The sequence below is a fragment of the Agelaius tricolor genome, unplaced genomic scaffold, assembly GCF_023055355.1.
Source record: "Agelaius tricolor isolate 1412-34295 unplaced genomic scaffold, bAgeTri1.0.p SCAF_19, whole genome shotgun sequence".
Lineage (NCBI taxonomy): Eukaryota > Metazoa > Chordata > Aves > Passeriformes > Icteridae > Agelaius > Agelaius tricolor.
Genome location: NW_027269279.1, coordinates 1638420 through 1660712, shown reverse-complemented (window position 1 = coordinate 1660712; position 22293 = coordinate 1638420). Strand labels below are relative to the sequence as shown.

Genomic DNA, 22293 nt, shown 5'->3' with positions numbered 1-22293 from the left:
ACGGGGGGGTCCCCAAAAAATTGTTTTTCCCACTTCTCCTGGGTCTCAAAGCAGCAGCAGGAGCCTGTGGAACCTCCCACCTTGTTCCTGTGCTCCTGCTCACCTGGGAAAAGCCGCTCCCAAGGCAGCCCCGGGTGGGGGGAGCTCATTTCCTGCCCGGTGATTCCACCAGAACTAAAGCTGGGAAATTTGGGATGGGCTCCAGCAGGCTGGGGGCTGCTGATGGATCAGGGCTCCCCCACACCCTGAGCTCTCCCTGGGCTCTGGATCCAGACCTGGAGCTCTCCCAGAGGGGCAGCTGGGATGGGATAATGGGATGGGATGGGATCTTTGGGATGGGATCTTTGGGATCCACAGCAGGAATTTTCCTGCCTCTCCTGCACCCCTGGCTGGTCCTGGGGCAGGTGTGGAGCAGGAGTGAGGTCACCCAGGAACCTGAGGGCACCCAGGAACCCGAGGTCACCCAGGAATGTGAGCCCAGACCCCTCCCCAGCCTCACCAGGGCACTGGGAATTTGGGAGTTGCTGTTTCAGGGAGGCAAAGGAAATATTTCCCCCTTTTCTCTCCCTAAAGGTTCCCACTCGTGGTTGGTTTCAGTCTGGAATTAGCTCCAGCCACCAGAGCTGCTGTACCTGGGAGTCCTCAAGGCTTTAACCCTTCCCTCTCCAAGCAGAGATGATGGATCCCCAAATCCTGCCCAGTCCTGGGCTCTGGGCTGAACTCCAGGTGAGGAATTTCTGCTGCTCCCAGCCCAGCTCCCTGCCCTGGGAAGGATCAGCTGCAGGGGCAGAATTCCCTTTTCCCCTCATTTCTTTTCTTTAACAAGTGAATTTTTTACCTGTGAGCACTCGCTCCATGACTTTTCCTTAGGCAGCCCCTGTGCCTTCCTCCCCTCCCACTGCTCCAGAGCAAAATCCCACAGAAAATCCCTCCTGGAAAGAGGAACCCAGAGGCAAACACCCTCCAGAGGTCTGACCCTCTCCAGCCCAGGAAATGCCTTGGCTACTTTTGGAGCAGGCCCGAGGCTGAGCAGGTTGGAAGACGTTAAAAATCCCATTTATTGCAATATTCAGGGAGAAAAGGTTTGGGTATTGCACCCACAGATCCCCCACAGCATCTCCCAGCAGCCTGAGAAGGTTTTATTTTTAAATATATGATACTGTGGTATTAAATACCTGATATTAGGAAGTATTTGTTGAAATAACTATTATTGTTGTCGTTACTATTAATATCATCATTATTATTATTTTTATAAATTTTATTTTTAATTTTTATTTTGAAAAATACTGGGTTTTTTTCTGGCCCAGTCCCTCATTCCAGAGGTCGGGATGCAGGGCTGAGATCTCGGGATATCTTTCAGAATCCTCCCTGTCCCGATCTGCAGGCGACAGTGCCCTCTAGTGCCCCCCACCCCTGCACAGGAACCTCTCGAATCCCCACATTTTTGGGTTTCTGGCTGTGATTCCAGCCCAGTTCGTCATTCAGGCAGTGCCTGGGGGTGTTGGGGCAGTCAAGGTTATCCCTGCAGGGAATTTCCATCTTCCTGTTGCTGAGGGGGATTTTTCCCACTTTTATTCTATTTTATTTCTTGAATATATATATATACGAAAAATATAAATATGTATATAATTTATATTATATACATTATATAATGTATATTATATATTCTATCTTTATTAATAAATATATTATTTATTATTATTCCTTGAGGATGAGGATCCTACAGAGCCATGGAGCAAATCCTGAGTGCCTTCTCCAGCTCAGGGGCCATCAGGAGCTCCTCACTGCCCTCAGTCCCTCCAAGCTCAGAATTCCTTGGACTCTGCCCTGGTGAGCATCCCTGGATGACACCCCAATTTTAATAGCACTTAATGAATTAACCCTAATTAATTGCAGCTCCCACTGGCACTGCCTGCCTGCCTTGCCTGGGGATGAGAATCCCAGAATCTTTTAGGGTGGAAAAGAACTCCAAGGTCACCGAGTGCCCGATGCCCACCTTGTCCCCAGCCCAGAGCTCTCAGAGCCACCTCCAGGAATTCCTGGGCACCTCCAGGGATGGGCTCTTCACAGCTCCCTGGGCAGCCCCTTCCAGTGCCTGAGCACCTTTCCATGGGGAAATTCCTGCTGAAGGGATGGGGCAGCTGTGCCAGCACCCAGAGCACCCCAATCCTCACAACACCCTCAGCCAAACTCCTCCATCCTCGGCTCAGGGAAAGGCTCCCCATGAAAACCCTCTGGAACTGGGGCTGGACATTCCTGGCATGTGCAGGAGGGAGCTGGGAAAGGGCTCAGCCTGGAGAAAAGGGGGGTCAGGAGGAATTTCTGACTTTGCACAACTCCTGCCAGGAGGGGACAGGGAGCAGGGACAGGAGGAGAGGGCACGGCCTCAGGCTGGGCCAGGGGAGCTCAGGGTGGATATTTGGGAGAATTTCCCCATGGAAAGGGTGCTCAGGCATTGGAACTGCCCAGGGAAGTTTGGAGTCCCCACCCTGGAGGTGTCCCAGGAATTCCTGGAGGTGGCACTGAGTGCTCTGGGCTGGGGATCAGGCCCAGCTTGGAGTTCTTTCCCAACCTCAGCGATTCTGGGATGGAAAACTCCTTTTCCCAGAGCATCCCTGCAGTCCCCAGCTGGGAATGGCAGAGGTGGGAGCTCCAGCAGGGCCCTGGGTGCAGCTCCTGAACTCCCATCGGTGCTCCCACGTGCACACCTGTGTTCCTTGGCTCTGCCAGGGAAATCTGCTCCTCCAGGGCTTCTCACTGAGCAAAAAATCAATGAGGGAGGGTGAAAGTGGAGTTTTGTGTCTGAGCTCTGGGGAAGTGCAGCCGTTTTGAGCCGTTCAGCTGGGGAGGATGGGGGGGAATTTTTCTGGTGAAACACAAAAATTTCACTTTCCCGTTTGGAGAATCCGTCAGCGCACGGAGCAATGCCTGGAGTAACAGCCTGATCCCTGTGGATGCAGAATAAAAGGGAAACACCTCAGGATTTGTGTCCAGTGAAAAACAACGTGTCCATGATGGAAAACCTTGTGGGGTTTGATGCTAATTTTCGTGGTCACCTTGGCTGCGCTTGAGGAAGTGGCCGGCGCTGCCAAGAGCGAATTTCCCTGATGATGGATGAGGAACCAGAGAAGAAAATAAATAAATATCAGCAACACCTTTTCTTTTTCCTGCTTTTCTGGCAGATTGGTGTCATCCAAGGTCACACATTTGGGCGCTGGAAGTGCAGCCAGAGCTCGGTGCTTTCAAATCATGTTGGAGTCAGAGCAGCTTCTTTAAGGGCTGGGTTTAAAAAAGAAAGATTAAAAAGTAGAGACTCCCCAAAAAAAAAAATTCGGCTCCAGTGGGCAACCAGTGTCACTCCTGCCTCTCCAAGCTGCTGCTAATTCCTGGGGAAAAAAAGGGAAAAATCAGGAAATTCTGCTGTAAAACTATAGGAGTTTTATTTGTGTGGAATCTCAGTCATTCTACAGGTTTGGAGATGACCTGGAAAGATTTCAGGATTGGGGGATTGTTTGGTTTGGTTTGGTTCTGGTATTTGCTTTTGGGGTTTTTTTGTTTCTTATTTATGATTCTTTTATTTCTTTTTTCTTATTTCTTATTTTTTGTTTCTATCTCCCTCTCCAAAAAGGAAGGAAGGAGATGTGTGAGGTGACAGCAATGCCACAACCCCAGAGGGAGGAGGACAGAGCTGGTGTGAGGTGAGGGAGGGATGGAACAAACAGAATTTATGGCAGCCTTTGGAAAAATGATAAATGGAAGCTGTAATTTTTATTGGGAAAGGGGAGCAGAGCACGGGTGAGGGAGCAGAATAATCAAAAAAGCATAAATTAGAAATGGGGTTTGACAGGAGCACACAAAGCTTTTGGCTCGTGGATAGGGGGAGTTTCTCCTGGAGTAAGGCCCAGGGAAATGCACGGGAATTACCTGCAGGAAGCTTTTCTGGGAAGTCACTTTGGGGTGAAATCCTCATTCTGTCATGGTTCCATGGGGATTCCCAGTGCTCCCAAACCCATCCTGCAGACAGGCTGGGCAGGGCTTGTGTCTGGGGTTGGAAATGGGGGTGTGTGTTCCACTTCCATCTGTTAGAGGTGGGGCAGTTATCATCTCCTGTTCATTGGGCAGCTCTCTTAACTCTTCCACAGCCAATCCTTCCCCCAGGAGACACCTTCTGCTCATGGGCCATTATTAATTCTCTTAACAGATAATTAACATTAACAGAAGATGATTATTAATTATCTTCTGTCCATGGCCAGGGAGTGTCCCTGCAGGGCTGATCCAATCCCACCATCCCATGGGGAGATGCTCCGCCCAGGGGAGGAGCCAAGCATTCCTACCTGGGTACAATCTGAGCTTTGGGACAGCCCAGCAGCCTTTGCCCAGTGCATTCCCAGAGGAGCAGCTTCTGCTGCCCTGCATGGCCAGAGGGAGCCCAGGCCCATCTGCAGCAGCCCTGGAGCTGCAGAGGAAAACTCCCCCCTTGTGCAGGATCCCTGCTCCAGCAGAGCCACAGCTGGCACTGCAGGAGGGCTGAGCCCCATGGGATGGGGCTGTGCCACCCCCTGACACACAGGGGACAGGGACTGCTCTCACTGTGGCAGTGGGTTTTTTGGGTTTTTTTTGGTTTGTACTATTGAATTTGCATTTTTAATTTTCCTAGTAAAAAACTGTTATTCCTATTCCCATATCTTTGCCTGAGAGCCCCTTAATTTCAAAATGATAATAATTTGGTGGGATGGGGTTTGCATTCCCCATTTCACAGAAGGCTCCTGCCCTCCTTAGCAGGCACCTGGCTTTTCAAACCAAGACAGCTTGGAGCAGCCTGGGGGAGTGGAAGGGGCAGGAATGAGAGGAGCTCCAGGCTCCCTCCCATCCCACACCATCCCCTGCTCTGAGGATGAGCATTCCCAGGGGATTTCATGGCTCTCTACGGGCAGGGAGTGACTCCAGGTGTGCAGGAGCAGCCAGGAACGGGAATGCCCTGAGCATCTCTGCAGGACATCAGCCACAACAGGAATGCCCTGAGCATCTCTGCAGGGCATCAGTCAGGAACAGGAATGCCCTGAGCATCTCTGCAGGACATCAGCCACAACAGGAATGCCCTGAGCATCTCTGCAGGGCATCAGCCACACAGGAATGCCCTGAGCATCTCCCCAGGGCATCAGTCAGGAACAGGAATGCCCTGAGCATCTCTCCAGGGCATCAGCCACACAGGAATGCCCTGAGCATCTCTGCAAGACATCAGTCAGGAACAGGAATGCCCTGAGCATCTCTCCAGGGCATCAGTCAGGAACAGGAATGCCCTGAGCATCTCCCCAGGACATGTCCCACCCCACTTCTGACCCCCAGGCTGACCAAGCCTTGCCCTGAGCACATTTTTCCCTACACCTGTGGGGTTTTTTAGCTTTGAATCCATCTGCAAATCCCTTTTGATGGCAGAAACGAGGCAGCTTTCCCTGGGAATTGTCCTGTGGATTAGTTCAGCAAAGTGCCTGAGCTCCCTGAGCCGGAGCAGCCTCGGGATCTCGGCGGGGCAGAGCCGTGGAAGGCAGGGATGGAGCAGATGTTGAGTGCAGGCAGAACACCGGGAGCCTGGGAGGATAAATCTGAAAAATTAACACGTGGGAGGCCGCAAAAAGGAGCAATGTGTTTTGGTAATCAGCGGGAAGGGCCGGGCCCTCCTCCCGCAGCTCCCGAACCTCGGGCACCGAGCAGATGTCACTCAGCCCCTGATTAACACGTTACCGAATTTCTGCCGGCGTTTCATAAAAGTTTTACGTAACATGCAGGTAATTGCTTCCAAATGGCAGGGGAACAATGTGGCCCTCTGTGCATGGCATTGTTTGAGATCAGGTGAAAACTCCTCCCGTTGCCTCCACATCAGGGGAAATCCCCCAGCCAAGACCCCGCAGCTGCTTTTGCAGCCGCTGCAGAGACAAAGGAACGCCCTGGGAAGAGCAGAGCCTTCAGCACGGGAAATATTAATTCAGAATTAATATTTGCTCCCTGGATTTGTTCAGATATCCATGTGAAGGGAGCTTGCAAAAAAAACCGGGGAGATGCTGTTCCAAGAGCATAGAGCAGCAGGCAGAGGGGGAATGGATTTAAATTGTCAAAGGGCAGGGATGGATGGGATATTGGGATACAGGAATTCCTCCCTGGGAGGAATTGGCACAGATTGCCAGAGGAGCTGGGGCTGCTCCTGGATCCCTGGAAGCGTCCAAGGCCAGGCTGGGCAGAGCTTGGAGCAGCCTGGGATGTGGAAGGTGTCATGGGGTGTGGGTGGGACACAGATGAGCTTTGGGGTCTGGTCCCTTATGGGACTCCTGGAGATATTGAAGCAATATCAGGATGCTCCAGTGGCTTTTTCCTGTCCAGCTCCAGTGCTCTCCATCCCACCAGGACAAATCCTCTCCAGATCAAAGCCCCCCAGCCCAGAGCAGTGAGGGAAGGTCTGGACAGGAGCCAGCCTAGGAAAAATGGAGCAAAGTCTGGAGAAAGCTCATGGAATGCTGATGCCTTGATTTTTAATTTTTTTTTTTTTTTTGCCTTCTCTTCCTGCAAAAATCTGTTTGAGGTGTGTGGGTATCACCTGTACATGGAATGGGATTGGGATTTGAGGATTTGAGACACAGGAACAGCCTGGCAGGAGCTGTGTGAGCATCACCTGTGCATGGGATGGGATTGGGATTTGAGGATTTGGGACACAGAACAGCCTGGCAAGAGCTGTGTGAGCATCACCTGGCCGTGGGATGGGATTGGGATTTGAGGATTTGGGACACAGGAACTGCCTGGCAGGAAGGCTTTGCCTCCCTCCACACCTCTGTGCTGAAAAGCAGCACCTGCTGAGATGCAACCCTGTGGCTCCTTGCCCCTTCTCCAAGGCAAACACAGACAGTTCCACTCCCACTCCCAAGAAATCCCAGCATTTCCCTGGGTTCTGTGTGTGCTTTGTTTCATCCAGTGCTGCAGAGCTTGGATGCCTTTTCCATCTCACATTGAGCTTTGGATGCTGCCTCTTTTCCTCTCCTGCCTCCATAAAGAATAACAGTGGCCCTTGCTGTGTTTTCCCTGGATCTGCTGGAAGCCAAAGGGAAGCTGAGGAGGAGGAGGAGGGCAGGAGGATCCTTTTCCCCAGCAAAGCTGCAGGCCAGGCTCTTTGGCCTCTTCAAGCCTTCATGGTGAGCAGCAAATTGTGCTATAAAAATTCTCCTCCTGAGTTTTGTTTTGCTAAGGATTGAGGCCCAGCTTGGAAATGTGGGATTTGTATGTCCTAGTTTTTAACTGGACAGCCAATCTAAGAGAAAAGGGCTGAAATCCAGTAGGTTCTGCCTCTCCCTGAGAACAGAAGGAAAATCAGGACCCCATGTTCAGACCAAGAGAGAAGAAAGGCTGGGGAGACACCTCAGCATTCCCTTTTTCACCCCTTTCTCCCTTCTTTCCCCTTCCAGCCTGGCTCTGTGGACAACATCCAGGGAAATGTGTGTTTGGGGCTCCCTGAGACGCCTCAAAAATCCCCAGAGGTTGGAATGACACAGATCTTCCCATTTTAGTGATTTCTGCTCTAATTATAAATAAGGTGTTAAACAGCAATTTCTTTCAGAAAGGAATTTCTGCATCTTTCAACCCCTGGGCTCTGGTTCCCAATGCTCCAGCTTGGATTATCTCCTAAAAAGGAAGCCTCAAACCACACCCTCCTTTCCCTGTTGGATCCCTGGTGCTTTCCAATGACCTTGGGAATGCTGAGTGACCTGGGGCAGTGGGAGTGTCCTGCCCATGGCAGGGGGTGGAACAGGGGGATTTTTAAGGTCCCTTCCAACCCAAACCATGCCAGGATTCTATGCTGGGCAATATTTTGCCTTTGCACCTTGAGTTGAGGGGGGGTTTCCCAGGGGTTTTAAGGGATTTGAGATCTGTGCCTGAGATTCGTGCTTGGTGCCGCTCTCTGAGCTGAGAGCTTTGAGCTGGGGTTATCCAGAGCAGCTTTCCTGGGATCTGAGGCACCTGGGAGGCAGTTCCCAGCAATATCCTTCCCAGCTGGCCCTCCATGGCCAGGCACACTCCATCCTCTCTGATTTCCTTCAGCACATCAGCCTCTCTCAGTCCCGGGCTGCCAAGCTGCCCCAAAGCAGGGCCAAAACTGCTCTGACTTGGGTTTTCTCAGTGGCAAAGTTGGAGCTGCAAATCCAGGCTGGAGGATTTGGGATGGGCAGGGCTGGGAACAGCATCCTCTGGGCCACAGGAGCATCTTCAGCTGCACAGAGCATGGAGACAAATGAACTGGAGGAAGCGTTTCCTCTGCCGAGGGCTCTCACCCGCCAGCTCCCTGCTCCAGCGGGGGTCAAGAGTTGAGAAATTAAGAAGAAAGGAAAAAGGATAGAAAGATCCATCTTCCCTCATGAAATCCCCAGAGCAGGGGGCATTTGGAAGTCATTTTTCACTGGGCTGAGAGCTGTTTCTGGCCCTTTAGCAGACATTATTTTCTCCTCAAACCTCATAGATTTGGCTGGTGGGAAGTGTTTCCCCCCATCCTCGGGGTGTTGGAAGAGCAGCGTTACCCTGGGTGCAGGGCTGAACTTCCACACTCTGGTTTGTGTTTTGGGCTAGGAAGGAGCCAAATTCCCCCTGCAAATCGCTCTGTTCCTCAAAATTCCAAGATTTTAAAGGCATTGGGGCTCAGATGCAAACAGGAATGAGTGGTTTGGATTTGCTGGGAGGGCTCTGATAAAACCCATGCAAGGAGAGGCAGGAGAGGTTCAGCCTGGCTAAAGGAAATCTAAATAAAATTCCTTTCTGGAAGGAAGTCAAGAAAATTATTTTCTTTCTGTGTTTCTGTCTCTCTTCTTCTGGCTTATAAAAACACCTTGGCTGGGATATTCCACCAGCTCTGCCTTTTATGAAAAACCCCTGCTCAGGCTGTGCAGATTTCACGCTGTTCCATGAAAGTAAAATTTTATGACCAGAAGCTGAAATTAGGAAGGAACTTTTTTTTTTGCTGTTGTTTGTTGTCGTTGTCATGGCATGGATTTTGTTGGTAGCCAGGAGAGTTTGTTTATTTCTGCTTTTTCTCCAGCACAGCCAGGTCTGAGCTCTCCAGGGTTTTTCGGGATGCTGCTCCAAACAGGTGCTGATGGTGGGAAGCTGAGCAAGGGCTGGTGATGCCTTCCCTGGAGCAGGAATGGCTCTGTGGCTCTCTGAGGACAGATGTGTGGGAGAGCAGGCATCCCACTGCAGGGGACACAGGTGAGGGCCTGGAGCAGCCTCAGGGGGTGACAAAGTGACTGTGACAGAGTGGGAGTTATTGCCTCCTCCCCTTTGGAGAGCCAGAGCCTGTGGATCACAGCTTGCTCTGAGCTCCCATCCAACACCAGCTGCTTCTTGGCTGGTGACTGCCAGCAGGCTTCTTCTGCCTTTTCTCACTTAAAATGGAGCACTTCTGGTTTTCCATTAATTCCTCCTCTTCTGCTTAAAAAAAAAAACCTATGGAAAGGAGGAAAAAAACCCATTCTAAGAGGTCACTTGGTCCTTCTTTATTGGGTGAGCTCCAGTGACCCTGAGGGGCTGTGACATCTGAAGGGGTTAAGGGAGAGTTGCTCAGGGTTGGGTGAAAGGCAGAGCTGTTCATTCTAGTGTTGGTTCCTCCTGATTTCCATCTCCAGGATCCATCCCTGCATCCCTGGAACAATTCAGAGCCCCCTGGTTTGGTGGGAACGGCGACCTGGGACCATCCACCCACCCCAGATGTGACTCCAGGCTCCTCTCCCTGCCCAGAGCAGCACCCCAAGGGGTTCCAGGGCATGGATCTGCTCTCCCTGCTCCAGGGACACCCCAGTTGGGATGGGGGATGCAGGCCAAGCCCCGAGCCCTTCGTTTCCTCCCAGCCCAAATGTCTGTGCAGCCCCGGCAGATTTACGGGGCAGCCGTGAGTACTTCACCAGCTCTTTGTGAATAATGCAGCCAGAAAAGGGGGCAGCCTTTCTTTCCAGGGCCTCTCCAGGCCAGGATAATCCCAGGAGGGATTTGGCTGCCCCCAGCAGAGGGTTTTGTGGTGGGCAGTGCTTTACAGCCCCTTTGTTGGAGCAGGGCTGTTCCCCCAGCATCAAACGGAGGCTCTGGGATGGGCTCTCCATAAATCTCTCCCCTCTAATCCTTCCCTTCCCTCCCTTTGCAAACTGGGGGAAGCTGGAAGGGCAGACTGGACAGAGGTTTAACCCTCTGTGCTTTGGGGGCATCTCCTTGGGAGCAGAAGGTGAAGCAGGTTTGGGTTGTGCTCAGCAATGAAATCCCAGAGGCAGATCTAGGAGCTCCTCTGGATGTTTGCTAATTCCAGCACTGGACATCAGGAATAAATCTGGCTGCATCACAGTCTGCTTGAGCCAGAAATGCAGAGCTCTGAGGGTGATGTTGGTGTTTGCACCAACACCTTTGTCCAGGCTGGGTTTTGTTAGGTTGGACTGAGCTGCAGTTCCTTGGTCGTGCAGGGATTTTTATGCTCCCACTGGAGGTCAGGAGCAGGTACCAGGCCCAGCAGTGATCACCTGAGGGTGTCAGGGCATCCCCACCCTCCTGGCCCTGCTCCCATCAATATTCCCAGTCTGGGATATCTCCCTGCCAGGAGAGCACCAGAGGGGCAGCGAATTCATCTCTTCCTTCCCCCATCTCCATCCTTGAGGCACCGGGAGCTGAACTTTGTGTCCGTGTGGCCATAAAAGAGAGGGGTTTTTTTCAAGGCAGCTTTCCAGCAGCGATGAAAGGTCCTGCAGCGGGCAGAGGCTGCTCTGGGAATGGAACAAATTGTGGGTTTATGGCTCCCGTGTGTGGGGGATGCTGTAAATCTCCCAACTTTTAACGCATCTGTTCTTTCCCGAGCAGGCTACCAACGGCTCAAGGAGGAGAGGGAGAAATATCCGACATTTCCTGACACGGGCTGCCCTCGGGAGCTCCTCAGGAAGGTTTTTAAAGGAATATTTATGGATGATCCTGGTGAATCAGGCCCTAAAAGGTACCGAGAAAGGGCTGGTGTTCATTAACATTTGGGAACTGTGCATTGAGGATTTCCCTGTGGAGGGGCAAAAGAAATGGAGTGAAAGTGAAGGAGCTCTCGAGTTAATCCCGTTCTTTTTTCAGGTTATTGTTGTCGCTAAAAATCAGAACCTTATTTTTGATTAAGGGGGAAAAAATACTGAAAGTCCATTTTTGATGTGATTTTCCTCAGAAGTTTCTTTCCAGAATTCCATACTGAGAAAAATAACAGAACTTTGAGAGTTGTGAAATCCCTCAGAGGTTACTCAGTATTAATTACTCTGGGTTTAGGAATAGAAAAATTAGCCCAGGATGGGCTGGTGGAAGAGCAAAGACTCCCTGGGAGAAGCAGCTGGGCCACTCCTCTCTGTCAGGGGCGATGTACAAAATTCCAGGAACAACCAGGAAGTCAAATATAAAATTCATAAAAATAATTTCTTCCTTCTCCTCACAAGCTTTCGAGCTGTGGTACTTCAGGTGTTCCTACCTGGGGGCAATGGCAGCCAGAAGGACCTTGTTGAACATTTTCATCCATGAAAAAATGCTTGGATTTGGCTCTGCTCAGCTCTGGGTGCTATTGGAAACGAGGCAGAGGTGAAGAGCTCAGCCCAGGCAGAGCAAACCTGTCCCCAAGCCCTGAGATCAGGGCCTTGGAGAAGCACCAGGCAAGAACACGAGGATTTTCTGCCCTGAGATTGAGATTGGGGTCCCAAAGAGGCACCAGGCAAGAACACGAGGATTTTCTGCCCTGGGATTGGGGTCCCAAAGAGGCACCAGGCAAGAACATGAGCATTTTCTGCCCTGAGATTGGGGTCCCAGAGAGGCACCAGGCAAGAACACGAGGATTTTGTGCCCGATGAGCTGAGCTGCAGCTGCTCTGCTCCATCCTCAGGGGAGGAAGACAAGGAGGGGTGCAGAGGCAGGATGGCCCCAGCAGCAGGACAGGGACAGGCTGGTGTCCAGCTGATCCTTGCACAACAGCCTCTGGAGCGTGCTGGGAGCCGTGCCCAGCCCTCCTCGCTCACTTCTAACCCAATGCTGCCTTCTTACCACAGCCATGGAAAAGGAGGGGTTTTTTAGCTTCTCAGTGACCTCATGAATGCAAGACACTGCCAATTCTCCATCCATCTTGGCATTTAAAACATCAACACCTCCCTCCCAAATGGAAAGGGAGTCAAAGGTCCTGTGCTTCCCTGTGCCCTTTGCTCTCGCTCTGTCCTCAGCTGAGGATTGGCCTTTAGGGAAGCCCCCTCTGCTCCACTAAACAGGATTTGCAACTGTGGCCTTGTGATCCTGCACCCAGAGCTGCAGTGGGACTGGGAGCAGCTCTGAGGGAGGCCCTGGGGATCCTTGGATTTGTCACTCCAGCTCAGGAGCTGCTGTGGGACAGCTGGGTTTGGTCCATGGCTGTGCACCCCCAGCCCCTCAGAGTGGGTGCTCCAACTCTTCTCTCCCATGTGTTTCCAACATCTCTGCTTGAAAGAAAGCTCCATCTCTCCCTCCTGCCTCCTTTTTGCTGAGGCTCTGCTTGGAACTTGCACAAACCCTCCCCAGAAATAACCCTGGCGCCTCTCCCAGCCGTCAGGACTCCAGCGCGGGAAGGGGACGGCTGAGATCTCACTCCTTTTTGTGGCACCTTTTGGTCACCTCTGGCACCTCACTGGTACCAGATTTACAAGGTTCCCCCTTTCCAGCTTTTGCCTCCTCTCTGGCTCACCTCTGTCCCTCAGAGGTCTCTGGAAGCACACAGGGTTTTCTTGGCACGGCCGCCTGCGGAACGTGGCACCCACAAAGCTGTAAAAGTGGCCGATAAATCCAGGGAGTTTTCCTCCCTTTGCTGCTTCCTTTGGGATGCCATGAAGGTGCAGCAGAGAGGATGAGGCTGGGATCTTGTTCTGTTTGTTCCCCAGCCTGTGGGTAATTTTTCTTCTGGCCTGAGAAGAGTTTTGAGAATTTTTTTACAAAGGGAAAGGGAGGGATAATGACCAAGGGTGCTCGTGGGCTCTTCCTGGGGTCCTTGCTCTGGGAAGCAGCCCTTAGGTCAGGGGTGGATATTCAAAACTGGGGGAAAAACCAAGGGCCTGGTGCCCAGTTGGTACAAATTGGCCAAATCCTTAAGATTTTAATGAGTTTCACCCACAGTCACCTGTGTAACTCCCGCACATGCTCCTGGGAGAGGCATTGTAAGGAGAAGGGGAAGTTATTCCTCTTGGAAAGCTCTTCACCTTCTTTGTGCAGAAGGGAAGTCAAATCCTGGCTGATCCAGGCAGGTTGGAGGAACTTTGAGACAAGGCTTTGGCTTGGCTCTGTGCTGGTGTGGAATATCTTCCTATTAAAGTACATAAATCACAGCAAAATGTCCCAAAATGGTGGGAATGAGCCTTGAGAGCAGCCTGTGCTGTGGGGAAGCAGCAGCAGGAGAGGTTCAGGAGGGCTGGAAAGGCAGCCCTGGCCATGCTCTGAGTTCAATCCCCCGTCCTGGGGGTCTGCACAAGCCCAGGACCCACCTGCAGTGCCCAAGGGTGACCGGAGCTCCTGGGCTGGGGACAGCCCTGCCAGGGACATCCTTGAGGTAAGTGCTCAGTGGGACCCTGCCCCAGTCTGAGCCATGGGACCCCCATGGCTGTGGTGAATTGTGTCAATCCAGCTGCAATCCTGCTTTTCTCCCTCCCCTGGGCAAGGCTGCTGATTCCCTGGGCTGAGGTGGGAAGCAGGAACCCTTCCCAGCCCTGGCCATTCTCTGGATGAATTTAAGATGCTGTCAAGTGTGAGGTTTGGGGGTGGGAGATGCTGTCTAAAACTTGTTTGGAGGCCTGGCTGGATAAATCCCCGTGGAATTGAATTTAACTGAGCTGACACCAGTATGAATCACAGCAGCATTCCCAGCTCTTGGACGCTTCCTACCAACTGCCTGCAGGGCTCTTGCTTTTTCAAGGGGAGCCTAAAAGCATCTCAAAAACTATTAAAGTCCTAAAATAATAGTGGGGTTTTTTTAAAAAAAAATTCACTGAGGAAAAAACAACATCTGCTATAAAAATCTGCTGGCCAGGGGCAGCGGGAGCAGATCCCACTTCTCAGGGTTTGGCTGGTGGAGGCTGGAAGTGCCTCAGCCCCGTGATCCCAGCACATCCCAAAGCTGTGCCTCATCTGTCTGCAGGATTAGATGGACACAGAGAGGCTGGAGAAGTGGGGATAAAAGAAAGGACAGAGGGAATTTGATGGAAAGAGGAAGGAAATGAAAGAAAGGCTTCCAGGAAAGGGAAGGAGACAACACTGTATTTATAAATACTGGGTTGAAGTGAAGGCTCTGGGACACGGTCAGGCTGCTGCACAATGAAATCCATGAGGTAGCTGTCTGTTCCTGGGATTTAACTGAAGAGTGACATCTCTTCACAGGCAGGAAAGTGGTCAGGACTAAGCATGAAACATGTAAGATGGCAGAATTCAAAAGGATAAACATTATTTGATACCTTATTTATAGGGCACCACAGGGGAAAGGTAAAGGTTTCAGAAAATAAAGAAGCACTTTAATTTTATCTGGAGATTTTCCAACAATAAAATCTAATCCATCATTCTCCGTGTGTGACTGCTCTTAATGAAAATTTAGAGGCTGTGAGTGAAATTTAGAATTCCCAGGGGATGCTATTAGGAAGATGTCTAGCAGCTATGCAAAACCTGTTAGATCAGAGCCCTGCCAGAGGCTGGCCAGGGCTGCAGTGTGAAAAGGACACCTCGGATTTCGGGGAGCCGAGGCCCCACCAGCCTCTCCCAGTGGGATTCCTTGCATGGATGCTCATCCCAGGGCTGCCCCCAGGGTCAGGGACACCAAGATCCAGCCACAGCAGCTGTGTTGATCCCAAAAGAGAGGGATTTGGGCCTTTTGTGTTTGTTTTTCACCCAAAACACCTCACGGTGCTGAGAGTTGTGGATTTCTCTCATGCGCTCCCCAGGTTTTTTTAACTGATCCCAGTTAAGAGCCCTCGAAAGAAGCAGAGAGAAAATCTATTTAATCAGAGATCCTGGAGTGGTTTGGGGTAGAAGGGAATTGTAAAGTTCATCCAGTTCCAATCCCAACACCCTTCACAATCCCAGGCTGCTCCAAGCCCTGGCCTTGGGCACCTCCAGGGATCCAGGGGCAGCCCCAGCTGCTCTGGGAATCTGTGCCAGGGCCTGCCCACCCTCACAGGAGGAATTCCTGAATCCCAATGTCCCACCTCAACCTACCCAAGGCTGCTCCAAAGCACATCCAACCTGGCTTTGGACTCCTCAGCCCATTTTGGAGCTGCTCAGGGCCACAGAGTGCCTCTCATCCCTGCTCATTCCCAATCCTCTGCACTTTATTTTTAATTAAAGCAGATCACCAGACTGTTTCCAATCGTTTTTAATGGACAAAAAGGGGCTTTGATTATAAAGACAATAATGTTCAATTATTGAAGGACCTGCATGTACATCATGAATCAGTTTAATACCAAAGTCACTGCCAATTATTCAACTGATTCAAAATGAGGCTCCATCAGAAAATGTTAAATCACAGGATAAATCTGTCCTGGGCAAGGCTTTAGTAATCAAAATTCTCTCAAAGCAGAAAAAGCTTTTCTAAAAGCAGGGGGGGGAAAAAAGGTTACAGCTTAAGCCAGACATTAAATAGTAATGCCAGATGTTAAACAGTTGACTGAAATTATTGGCAGCTATCAAATGCAAGATACTGCTGGGTGCAGAGCTCTGCCACCAAGTTTGTAATCTGGGCAATGGGCTTAAATATTCCTGTCATTTTCTGCCTATGGATAAGAGGCAATTTGGATTATAGAATAATAGCCTCCTAATTCTCAGCAGATGAGCATCAGCCTCCTGCAACATCAAAAACCAACCCAAGTTGAATGTGGAACCTTCAATAAGAGATGGTTTTAAACTCTGTAATTCTGTTGGATCTGTGGAATTAAGCACAAGGCGCTGCTGGGACCCCTGTGCCTGCAGACAGCAGTGGGCACCTTGAGAATTCCTAAAATGCAGAATGAAACACCTCAAAAAAGGGTTTACAGATCTCATGTCAATCTTTTCTACCCCAAAATTTGCTTTATTTCAGTTTTTCCATGAATTTCTGTGCTGCAGAATTCCAGTAGCCCAGGATCACTCAGACCAGGTACTGCTGTCCATGTGGGGTCCCAATTCCTTGGGTGGCTCTGCCTTTCCCCTCTCCATCCCATCCCATCCCATCCCATCCCATCCCATCCCATCCCATCCCATCCCATCCCATCCCATCCCCACTGTCCAGCAGGGTTTGGGGGCCTGCACTGGCACTGATTTATTGTGCAGCACGTGGGGTGTGGATCCTTTAGAACTCCAGGCAGGTGTCCTGCACCAAGCCCTGCTGTGGCATCAGCCACTGCTGCCATCCATGGGGGAAAAATGGGGCCTGGCCCCTCCAGCTGGGGCCAGGACTGGGGAGTGCCCCATGCCCAGGAGGATCAATCAGGGACCTTTCCAGCAGGACACTGAGCTCCTCCTGCCCTGCAGGATGAGATCTGCTCTCTCTCCATGCTCAGCTTGGGGTATGTCAGAAATAACTTCTGTAGGGACAGGACAAGGGAGAAACTGAAAGAGAGGCAGTTTAGGTGGGGAATTGGGAAGGAATTCCTCCCTGGGAGAGTGGGAGGCCCAGAGAACCTGTGGCTGTCCCTGGATCCCTGGAAGTGTCTAAGGTTTGGAGCCCCCTGGGACAGTGGAAGCTGTTGGGGGTGCAATGGGATGGTTTTTAAAGCTCTTTCCAACCCAAACCCTTCTGTAATTCCGAATTTCTATGAATGGAGCTCTCCACAGGCACAAGCACAGCCCCAGCCGGTCCCACTCACTGCACCCTATAATAAATTGTCCCCCATGCCTGGGCTGAGACTGAAGCAACAAAATTCAGCTGCTCAGACAAGCCAAACCCCACATTTGCTTTAATTTTGACTCTTTTCTCCCTCTTTCTCTCCCTCCTTCCTTGCTGGGTTTGTTCCTGCCTCAGCAGCAGCGGGAACATCCCAGCTCCAGGGCTGGAGGATGGGCGAGGAAAGGGTCAGGACACATCCCCCGACTGCGAGCTGAAGAAAAATGTTGGCAGAGCAAAGCTTGCCACAGGAAGAAAAGGTTGTCCTGGCTGTTCATATTCCTCCACATGGGGTGAGTAAAACTGTCGGTCAGACTGAAGCGTCTGATGCACAGAGGGGAATAAAAACTCATTAAAGGGCCAAAAGGAAACCCTATTAAAATATCAAATATAAACCGGAGAGGACTTGATCACCCAAGTGCTGGAGGAGTGTCAGGGCTTGAATGAATCCGACTTTTTTCCCCCTGAAAGCAGAGGAAATGCGTTTTGTGGAAAGCCAGGTGGGATGAGGGGCAGGTAGGGTGTCAAAGAGCACTGATAATATTTCAGGGCCTCGCTCGGAGCCGGGAATACGAAGGGGATTTATCCGGTTTTCGGCGGGGAGGAGAGTGCTGGCAGATTTTTGAAGGAATTCCAAGGAGGTTCAGACTCATCTGGTTCTTAAATCGAGAGCTCTTGGCCGCCGCTGTGCCGGGGCAGGAGCATCTCCAGTGCTCACTGCCGGGACTCTGCCTGGCTCGGGGAGCAGCACCGGTGCCTCTGTGTGATTCTCCTGCCCTGGCCTGCCTCTTGTCCACAAAAAAAGAGCATTTCATGTGTTCTGAACTACCCAGAGAACCATCCTTCTCCCAGCATCTCACTCCTGCTTTATGTGGTCTTGAGAGAGGAAAGGAGTTACAGGGGGAGAGAGCAGAGCAAAACGTTTTCTTTCAAGCGCTGAAATCTGTGTCAGTCCTGTCGGTGCTGGAAGGGATGGAGCCTGGTGTCCAATGGATTTGTGCCTCAGGGCTGAGGGACTTTTAAATTAAACTGAAGTGGGGCTCTGTCAGGCTTTACCCCTTCCTACACACCAGGAAAACCATGGGGGGGGAAAAAAATCAGGATTTATTCCTCACCCAGAGCAGCTCTTGCCTGGTCAGCACTCAGTCTTCTTTTTGGGGGTTTTCTCCTGTGTGGACCTCTGGTATCTCATAGGTGTGAGAGCTTTTCCATGGTTTGGGAATATTTGTCCCATTTCTTCCTGATTTGAAGTTTTTTGGTTGTGATTAAACTCAGAGAAGGAATGAATGAAGGGTTTCTCTCTTTTGCACATCTGTTAAATGTGTTACCTTTGGGATTTGGAACCGTTGTCCAGTTGGTTGGCACCAGAATTCAGGAACGACATTGGGATGAGGTTGTGAGGGGAACATCACTGGGCCATCACCACAGAAATTTCATTCCCTCACAAAATCAGGGTTCAGGTAACAGCTTGTTTGTAATTTAGGTGGAACAGATCCCTCCTGCAGGCCCTGAGCTTCACCCACATTCCTCACTCTGCTCCCATTTCCCTCCTGCACAGTGAGGCATGTTCTTATCCCAAGCCCCGCTCCTGAATCCAGGATTTTTTTGGACACCTGAGCTGGTTTCCTCCCATCTCAGCAATAGCAGGGCACAAACAGGGCCATCATTCCCTCACAGACACATTAGAATCACCTAAATCCTGGTTCCTTCTGAAACCTGAGCTGGTCCCACACAGCAAAGCACTGAGGGGCTCCCCAAAGGTGAAAAGGGGGGATGTGCCCTCACAGCCCCTCAGAGAAAGCTTGAAAACCCCACAACTCTTTCCCAAAAACTCAGTTCTAAGAATCTCTTTTCCATTTCCAGCTCTGGACGTCATTTTTGGGGCCAAACACGCCCAAGAGGCGTGACAGGAGTCAGCTGGGGTGGGCTCAGCTGCTGGATTAGCACTTGCCCAGGTGGGATTGGAGGTTTTCATCCTCAGAGCCCTTTCCAGTCCACTGATCTATCCCAAACCTTTCACCAGGTACAAAGTGTGCAGCAGAATGAAGTAGCAGTGAATGTAAATGGGACGTGGAAAGGTTTTTGAACAGATGTTTTAATGGTCTGTTTGCTGTTGTGGTCAGAGAGAAATTCCCTTTGCCTTGAGGAGCTGGAGGGTAGAATCCCACTCCTCTGGCCCTCAGCTGCTCATTCCCAGGGAGCTGCAGTCTCCAGGTGATGTCCCAACAGCTGCAGAGTCTGTTGGAAGCAGGGATGTGGGAATCACCTGTCAAATATATAAATCTGTTTGCATTTCTAGCTGTGTTTTGAGATGTTTCTGGCACAGGTTCCAGAGAAGCTGTGGCTGCCCTGGATCCCTGGAAGTGCCCAAGGCCAGGCTGGACAGGGCTTGGAGCAAGCTGGGACAGTGAAAGGTGTTGGGATTGGAACGGGATGAGCTCTAAGGTCCCTTCCAGGATCCTCTGATTCCATGATGTCAGCCCCAGACCTCGAGCCTGGCTGGATCTGGGCACAAAACCCACCAGGGCAGAGCAGACCGAGCTCAGGCGATGTGAAATTCAATATTTTACACCCACACCACTAAAAATAAGCCGCCGCCGCCAACTCTTCATCTGGAAAGAGGAACCACCGATGTCACTGGGTCTTGGACAAGGCACAGCACTCAAGTCCTGACCATATTTAGCCATAAGATCATCTCCCAGGACTTCACAAAATCATGGAATCACAGGATGGTTTGGGTTGGAAGGGACCTTAAAACTCATCCAGTCCCAGCCCCCTGCCATGGGCAGAGAATCAGGAATTTCTGCATGAGAGCAGAGTTTTAGAGAAAAGTCTTCTGGCCAAGGGCCAGTTCTGCTGTTGTTATTTCTCCCTGCTATCTCCATACTTCATTTCATCCCCCAAATTGCTGTGTTGAGTTACTCAAGGTTGCTAAAACCGTGTAGTGCTAAGGAGGCAGCAAGAGGGAGGAAATTATGTCTCTAGAAAATGCCCCACACAGCCGAAATCAAGCCACCTCTTTAGGTGTCGGATTTAGATTTTGTCATTGTAAGCACAGAAACTTGAAACATTTTGCCCAAATGTGTTGAAAGCCACGAAGACATTAAAGATTATTCATGGAATAAATATTCATTTGCAGGAAGAGGGATTTTTTTTTTTTTTTTTTTAATGCATGAATATTTCAGGCAGGGTGTGCAGTTGCTTGAAGGAAAAGGTGATCATATTCTGAGTGCTGCTAATATTAAGGATATCAGGAATTAAAGGTATCAGGACACTTCATTTTTAAGATGAAACCATGGAATAGAATTCCTGAATGGTTTGGGTTAGAAGGGACATTAAAAACCATCCAGTTTCAACCCCCTGCCATGGGCAGGTTCTGCTTAAATTAAAATCCTTCCTACATTTTCTTTAACTGATTCTTATTAGTGAAAAATCCCCTCAGAATCGGTCCTCAAACTTTCCCTCCCAGGTGCTGTAACACCATCACTCTGCTGAACAACTTTAACCACAAACACATTGCACTTGTAGTCCTGAAGACCAGAAAATATCTTTATTTTATTCACAGGTCCCGTCGGCTTTTTTCCTGCGAAAACTCGATTCCTCGTGCCAGCAGCACATTAAGACGTCGCAGCTTCAGCTCTCCCTGGTTCAGAATTCCCTTTTTCTTTTTTTTGAGGTCGAGTCCTGGCTGAGCCTGTGTGGAGCTCTGGTACCACCTAGTGTTACTGGGGGAAGCCTCAGCTGCCGGATGCGGCTTTTTCTCGCTGATGTCGCGACAGAAGGTGGCGATTGCGATGAGGAGACGCAGCGACAGCATCTCCTCCTCCTCCAGCAGCGAGCAGGTCCAGCAGGGCTGCGAGGGGAACAACTCAGAATCACAGAATCCGAGAATATCCTGAACTGGAAGGGACCCCACAGCGATCATCCAGTCCTGCCGAGAACCATCCCCAAAAATCACATTTCCCTGGCGAGGAACCCTCAGTGGGTCCCCTCCCTCCTGCTGGGTGCTCCTGCTCTAGCTGGAGTAAGGGACAGCTGAATTATTGTGATTATCTGAATAATTGCAATTATAGTGGAATTCTGGGATGGTTTGGGTTGGGAAGCACCTTCAAGACCATCTCATGAATTACTGTGATTGTCATGGAATTGTTGTGATTATCATGGAATTCTGGAATGGTTTGGGTTTGGAGGAGCCTTCAAACCCATCTCATGAATTACTGTGATTGTCATGGAATTGTTGGGATTATCATGGAATTCTGGAATGGTTTGGAGGCACCTTCAAACCCATCCCATCCCAGTCCCCTGAACAGACCAAGCTCCCTCAGCTGCTCCTCCCATGGCTTCACCTCATGGCGCCACCTTTGTCTCGCTCTTTTGGATGCTCTCCCACAGCTTAATATCTTGTATTTTGGTAACCAAAACTGCTCCAAATATTCGAGGGTGGGGCCAACCCCAGTGCAGAGTGTGGCGTTGTGATCTTCACTAATGAAAAATGTAACTAATTATCTGTAAGAACCAATCAGGTGTTGGGGAGGGTCGTCTCAGTAATGAGATGAGCAATTGGTCTAAATGTGGCAACTAAATGTGAAAAAATGAATTGGTCACTGGTGGAAAGGGTGTGGGGGGTCTAAGTAATTGCGGGAGAAATGGGTGTTAATGTTTTTAGTAATGACTGAATTTGAAAGAACCAATGAAGGAATGCCTGTGGGGATTTAAGAAACTCAAACCGTTTGAACTTCAGGGAAAAACGTGCAGGCGGAATGGATCTGTGAGTATGAACTTCATCCAGGGTCAGTTTAAATCGAATATTAATGTTCATACAACTGTGATGGGGGAGGATACACGTTAAATGGGAAATATGTAGTATTGGGACTGTACCTCCCTACTGCCTCGGCCAAGGGTGAAGAGAGCAGGGGAAACGTGGTCAGAAAATGAGGATTAAAGGAAGCTGTGCCTTCCAAGAACTCCAGAGACACCCCACAGAGGTATGGGGCAATGTTCTCTCTCCGTTACCCGAATAAAGTTGATTTTTGGAGGACTCCCGTGTCTCTCGATGGACAGTGCCTTGTCCCAGCGGCACTTCCCGCACAGCTCGAGGGGTGTGCAGGGTCCGCCATGGCGGCCACGGTGACACAGGGGACAGCCCCTGCAGGGCGCTGCGCGGATGCCGATTTCGCGGAGAATAAAGCGTTTATTTAACGTTTTTACCGAAAAAATACTTTATTTAACGCGTGGCAGCCCGTGCCCTCAGCCAACATGGCGGCGGCCCGCAGCCCTCAGGCGGCGCGGTGAGGGCGGAAGGGCGGGCGGGGCCCGGCCCGGAAGCGCTCGGGCCTTCAAAGAGTGGCGGGCGGCGGGAGAGGGGTGCGGGTGAGCGGGAAAGCCAACGCCGGGAATCCCGGGAAAAC

At 50.7% G+C, this 22293-nt stretch overlaps 1 long non-coding RNA gene across 5 annotated transcripts; it reads left to right on the top strand.

Moving 5' to 3' along the window:
* The first annotated feature begins 1838 nt into the window (after nt 1-1838).
* Nucleotides 1839-21923, top strand: LOC139598455 (uncharacterized). Of its 5 annotated transcripts, none has more exons than XR_011681875.1 (3): nt 1839-7178; nt 9071-17178; nt 20451-21923. It is a non-coding gene; the product is annotated as an uncharacterized lncRNA (long non-coding RNA). The 5 variants fall into 5 exon arrangements; XR_011681877.1 differs by having other exon boundaries at nt 1839-9240; nt 10870-17178; XR_011681878.1 differs by having other exon boundaries at nt 1839-11778; nt 11826-17178.
* The last annotated feature ends 370 nt before the right edge of the window (nt 21924-22293 follow it).